This window comes from Cotesia glomerata, linkage group LG5 (assembly GCF_020080835.1).
Source record: "Cotesia glomerata isolate CgM1 linkage group LG5, MPM_Cglom_v2.3, whole genome shotgun sequence".
Taxonomy (NCBI): domain Eukaryota; kingdom Metazoa; phylum Arthropoda; class Insecta; order Hymenoptera; family Braconidae; genus Cotesia; species Cotesia glomerata.
The window spans coordinates 26611247-26617246 of record NC_058162.1 but is presented as its reverse complement, the minus strand read 5'-3'; the positions used below and the strand labels follow the sequence as shown (position 1 = coordinate 26617246).

Here is a 6000-nt window from a genome sequence, read left to right as displayed (position 1 = left end):
GAATTAAAAAAAAAATAATAAGATAATTATAATGACTATAATATTGACAGCAGGAAATATTTCAGCTAGAAATAAAACGTGAGCGCAAATAAAAACTCAGGACGTTATTTAAGAGGTATTTTATAGAGGATATGTAGATTTAAATGTTAGAGGCGTTTGAACTGTGAAAAAAAATGTTTGCGCTGGGAACTAGATTTAATTTGTTCGAGCAATCGATTGTTCGCTTCACTGAATATTTTAGCGAAAGTATAAACTTTGAATGGTCAGCAAAAAAAATCTAGTCGGCAGAAACATTCCAGTGATTTATTATTTTAAATAACGGACTGTACAGGCCTTATGTGGTAACAATAATCTGAGGCATAGTTAACTATATTAAATATTAAATATTAAATATTAAATATTAAATATAACATGTTAGAAAAATTAAGAAGAAATTCAAATTCAGATTTATTAAAATGAAAAAAAAATAAATATAAATTAAGGTAAAAGCCCCAATTATTGACACTAAGAGACAAAGTTATGAGTTGATTTTTTTTTAAATCAAATATCAATATCGTTGAATTTTGTTTGTGGTAATGTCTCAAGTAATGTTTTTACTAATCAAATTTTTTAAAATGATAATCACTGATATTTACTAATTAATTTTAAATAATTAAATAGATTATCCGGAGACACCAATTATTGGCAGGTTAAAAAACTGATTGATCTAATTATTGACATACCTTCGACCCAATTATTGACACCTATACTAAGCATGCCTACAATCATCTGCTTAGTCTTATTTATCCAAACTTATTATTAAGTAATCAATTTTATTAAAGTTTATTAATAATAATTTCCATAAATGATTAATTACTTTTCAAAATATAAAAATTAATTTATTTAATCAGAAGAGTTCAAACTCTTACAGTTAATTTTTTAGATTAAAGTCAAAAAAAGGCGTCTTAGCGCTGTCGAATGGCTGTCAATATGAGATTCAACTTAAAAATTATCAACTAATTATTGACACCCATTATTTAAATATTATAAAGCATACAATTAATTTCGATTATTCAATTTTATAAATTTTTCATATATTGTTAATTAAAAAAAAAAAAAAAATGATATTATTAGATGAAGAAATGAATTTAAACTCGGCATTTAAAAAAAATGCTTTTCTAATCAAAGTTGTTAAGAAAATAAACGTGTAAGCTGGTTTTAACTGGTACTTACTTTATTTTTTAATAATTAATATTTAATATTAACTGACAGTAATTTTTTTAAATTCTTTAATTAATTAGAATTTAATAAAAATTTATATGATAGTTATTCTTATTACAGATGATTAAAAATAATTTTGGGTGTCAATATTTAGACCCCTGTCAATAATTGGGACTCTTACCTTATTTACTAATTAATTTTATATAATTAAATAGAGTATCCGGTTATACCAATTATTGACAGGTTAAAGAACTGATTGATCCAATTATTGACATACCTTAGCCCCAATTATTGACACCTATACTAAGCATGCCTACAATCATCTGCTTATTCTTATTTATCCAAACTTATTATTAAGTCATCAGTTTTATTAAAGTTTATTAATAATAATTTCCATAAATGATTAATTACTTTTAAAAATATAAAAATTAATTTTAAAATAATTTATTTAATCAGAAGAGTTCAAACTCTTACAGTTAATTTTTTGGGTTAAAGTCAAAAAAAGGCGCGATAGCGCTGTCGAATGGCTGTCAATATGAGATTCAACTTAAAAATTATCAACTAATTATTGACACCCATTATTTAAATATTATAAAGTATACAATTAATTTCGATTATTCAATTTTATAAATTTTTCATATATTGTTAATTAAAAAAAAAAAAAAAATGATATTATTAGATGAAGAAATAAATTTAAACTCGGCATTTAAAAAAAATGCTTTTCTAATCAAAGTTGTTAAGAAAATAAACGTGTAAGCTGGTTTTAACTGGTGCTTACTTTATTTTTTAATAATTAATATTTAATATTAACTGACAGTAATTTTTTTAAATTCTTTAATTAATTAGAATTTAATAAAAATTTATATGATAGTTATTCTTATTACAGATGATTAAATATATTTAAAAATAATTTTGGGTGTCAATATTTAGATCCCTGTCAATAATTCGGGCTTTTACCATAAGAAAAATATTATGTAAGAAATAATTAAGTACAATCTATTGTTGCTTGTACTTTAGACATATCTTCAGTACCTTTAACGTTTCTGATTATTCATTGATAATTTTTTGTAATTAATTTTTTTTTTAATTTTTAATTTCAAGTAAATATAATTATTAATGATTAAGATTCATTGACAATAATACAATAATTGCTTATTAATTCGTTAATATTAAAATTTTTAAGAAAAATTTTTTTTTGGCTTAAGATATAATTTTTATTTAAAATTAATTTAATCTTTAATTAATTTGTTAAGTGAAAAATTATTAATTTATAAAATAAATAAAAAAATGTAATAATTAAAGTGTGATAGATAAAATATAAAAACAGTATTTGGAGACAAGATTTATTATGTACAAGTTACATAGATTAATCATTAATAAATTAATATTAATTATTAATTATTGATAATAAATATAATTATGTACCAATGTTACCGTGATAAATATATATTGCAAAAAAAAGACATTTTAATTATTGGTTATTTTATTTTTTAACCTTTAATCATTTTTTGTTAATAAATAAGAAATTTAAATTTAAAAATTTTCGCGCCAAAAACTTCTTTCTTCCCCCTTGCGGCGGTTATTGTTACTAGGAGTCCATTTTGTATTTTGTAAATTTTCTAACTGTCAAAAAGTTTGAGTCTCTGTAAGTAGCTGTCAAAAAGTCATCAAATTAATTTTATTAATTTTTATTAAATAGTATTTTTAACAGCTGACAGTTCAGATTATTATTTTAATAATAATAATCAACAATAAAGTATCTAAAATCAAATTATTAAATAAAAATCGCTGAAATTGAAAAAAAGAAATATTTTTGCGAATATTAGTGGGGTTAAATTTGTTTAATTTGTCAAGTGAGTGTAATTATTAGTGTAAAAAGTGAATTTAATTCTTATTAAAATAATATTTAAATTGAAATTTATGAAAAACGCGTTTGGAAAAAATTTTTATGACAATGAAAATAGCAGACATTTTTTTTTTTGCTATAAATAAATTAATAAAAAAAAATATTTTCAAAATTTGCAAATGTCATTTTTAATAAATTTATTATGAAAATAAAAAAAATATGACATTAAATTTAGCCGCCATTTTATAATTTTTTTTTTAACAAAAAAATTTGTTCCAAAAAATTATTTGTAAAAAATTGCAATTTTAATTTTTTTATGAAAATTAATTTAGCAGATAGGTACTCATAAATTTTAAGAATGTTTGTAAGTAATAAATTAAAGCAAAAAAAAAATTAGAAAAAAAATTGACAAGTAGAAATTTTAAAAATTAAAAAATGCAATTTTTAAAAAATAATTTTTTTGAACAAATTTTTTTGTTAAAAAAAATTATAAAATGCTCAAGTGACAGCTAACTTTAATGTCATATTTTTTTTAATTTCTACAAGTTAATTTATTTTTCTTATTATTTTTGCTACAATTTATTTGTAATAAAAATTAAAAAAATTATTAAATATCTGCTAATAAATTAATTTCCATAAAAAAAATTAACAGATGTTAATTTCAGTGTCATAAATTTTTTTTTTCTAAAAAACAAGTGCAAAAATTTTTGGAGGGAATAAGTTATCCTACTGCGCATGTCCGCGCCGTCGTCAGGTCATTCGTGTTCGAAAACTTTTCGCGTCTTGTCGTGGTTTGTGAGCTTGTGCGTCTTGTGCTGTTTTTACATTGTTCTTAACAATAAATAAATAAATAAATAAATCCGGGACTTAAAAATTATTCTCTTTAAATCCGTGCATTAATAAAATAATAATAATCATATTTTTAATTCTTCAACGGTGATTACTGTCCAGTATTTTCTGAAATAGAATAAAATTGAAAAAACAAAGTGCTTAATTATTTTTAATTTTGGCGGGAATTTTAAAAAATAAAAAAAAGTGAAATTTGGTAAGTAAAATTTTTATTTTTTAAATTTACTAAATATTATTGACACTGAAATCAGCTGTCAATTTTTTTAATTCTTATAAAAAATCAACTATAATATTAAAAGTGCTTCTAAAAATTTTCTTTAATTTTAACATGTAGATTTTTTAAATTAAATTTTTCTCACAGCGATTTAATAATTATAAAATTCTAAAAAAATTTTTAAATGAAAATAAAGTTAGCCGACATCTTAAAAACTTTTATGATTTTTTTTATTAAAGAATTATTAAAAAAAAATTTTTTTATTTTTTAAAAACTTCAAAAATTATAAGTGCAATTTTTTAAAAATATTTTCTAGTAGTTTAATAAATTAAGCAAAATAAAAAAATAAAAAATGTCGGCTATTAATGAGATTAAAGTTAGCGGTCACTTAACAATTTTTTAATTTTATTTATCAATAAAATTATTTTTAAAAAATTGCATTTTTTATTTTTTAAAATTTCTGTCAATTTTTTTTTGCCATAATTTATTTGCTATAAAATTTTTAAAATAATTAAATATACGCTAAATTAATTTTCATTTATGATTGTCTTTAAATATTGATAAAAATTTTTTTTTTTTAGAAAAAAAAAATGACGGAGTTTTTATTTTAACAAAAAAAAAATGGAAGATTCAGTGGTAAGAAAATTACTTCTTAAAAAAAGTAAGTACTTAAATAGAATAAAAAACAAAGTTAAAAATTAAACCTTAAAATAGCAACCGATTATTATTTATTGTCTTGAATAATAAATACAAAAGAACTCTCATGAGAATCTTTATATATTAGACATAGCAACTTTCCCAGCGTAATTTACAAACTTTTTTAATCCAAGTAATTTGAGAAGCAAACTCGAGCGTTTAACTAAAACGGGGGCTAATATATACGTGTCTAGGATCTACATACATTCTATAGACTGCATACATGTAAATATAAATACACACATACATATATGTACTTGTACTTGTACTGTAGCTAGTTACAAGTCGATGTACTAAAGTTTAAGTACAAACTCGACTACGTGGCGTTTGTAGAAAAGGTATCTTCATTCTCCACTCGCACTTATAACACGTATACCTCGTGAATGTTTTAACGATTTATATAGCAATGATACCAAGCTGTCTATATATTTATATTGTTCAATTGTATTTCTGGTCTGAAGCTCGAGTTATATACAGCAACAACGTGGCCGATACGTTGTTGCTCACCCCATGGATTTATTACCACGTGGTGCAATCCGCATTTATAGAAGGATTTGTTTAAAAATTAAAATATTTAAAAAATAAATTATTAGAGACCATTTTTTAGTCCTTAAAAAATATTTATTAGTATTGAAAAAATTTATTAATATTTATTAAATAAATTATTAAATACAAACAAATTATTTTAAAACTAAGAAATATTTTTTTAATTATTTTTTAGAGACCACTTTTTAGTCCTTAAAAAATATTTTTTAGTATTTAAAAAAATTTTTTAATATTTAATAAATAAATTATTAAATACAAATTATTTTAAAACTAAGAAATATTTTTTTAATTATTTTTTAGAGACCACTTTTTAGTCCTTAAAAAATATTTCTTAGTATTTAAAAAGATTTATTAATATTTAATATTAAATATTAATATTAACTACAAAGAAATTATTTTAAAACTAAGAAATATTTTTTTAATACTAAAAAGTGGTTTTTAATAAATATTTTGTTGAATATTAAAAAATATTTTTAACTATAAACAAATCCTTATTTAAAAGTTAGTTCAGTAGTTTGAATTGGATTTCTTCTTTTATAACAATTTAATACTAATTTAGTTTAATAAATTAAAAAAAGGTATTTTTAATAGAACTTTTGTTTGAATTTCCAATACAACTTTTATCTGAAACTAAAATTATTGGCCATCG

The 6000-nt window shown here is 20.6% G+C and overlaps 1 protein-coding gene across 1 annotated transcript in view; it reads left to right on the top strand.

Moving 5' to 3' along the window:
- Positions 1–4725: 4725 nt before the first annotated feature.
- LOC123265192 overlaps positions 4726–6000 on the top strand; it is a 398621-nt gene continuing 397346 nt past the window's right edge. Inside the window, exon 1 of the mRNA XM_044728840.1 lies at positions 4726–4770. The gene's annotated coding sequence lies outside the window, so the exon portion shown is untranslated. The remainder of the gene's footprint in view (positions 4771–6000) is intronic.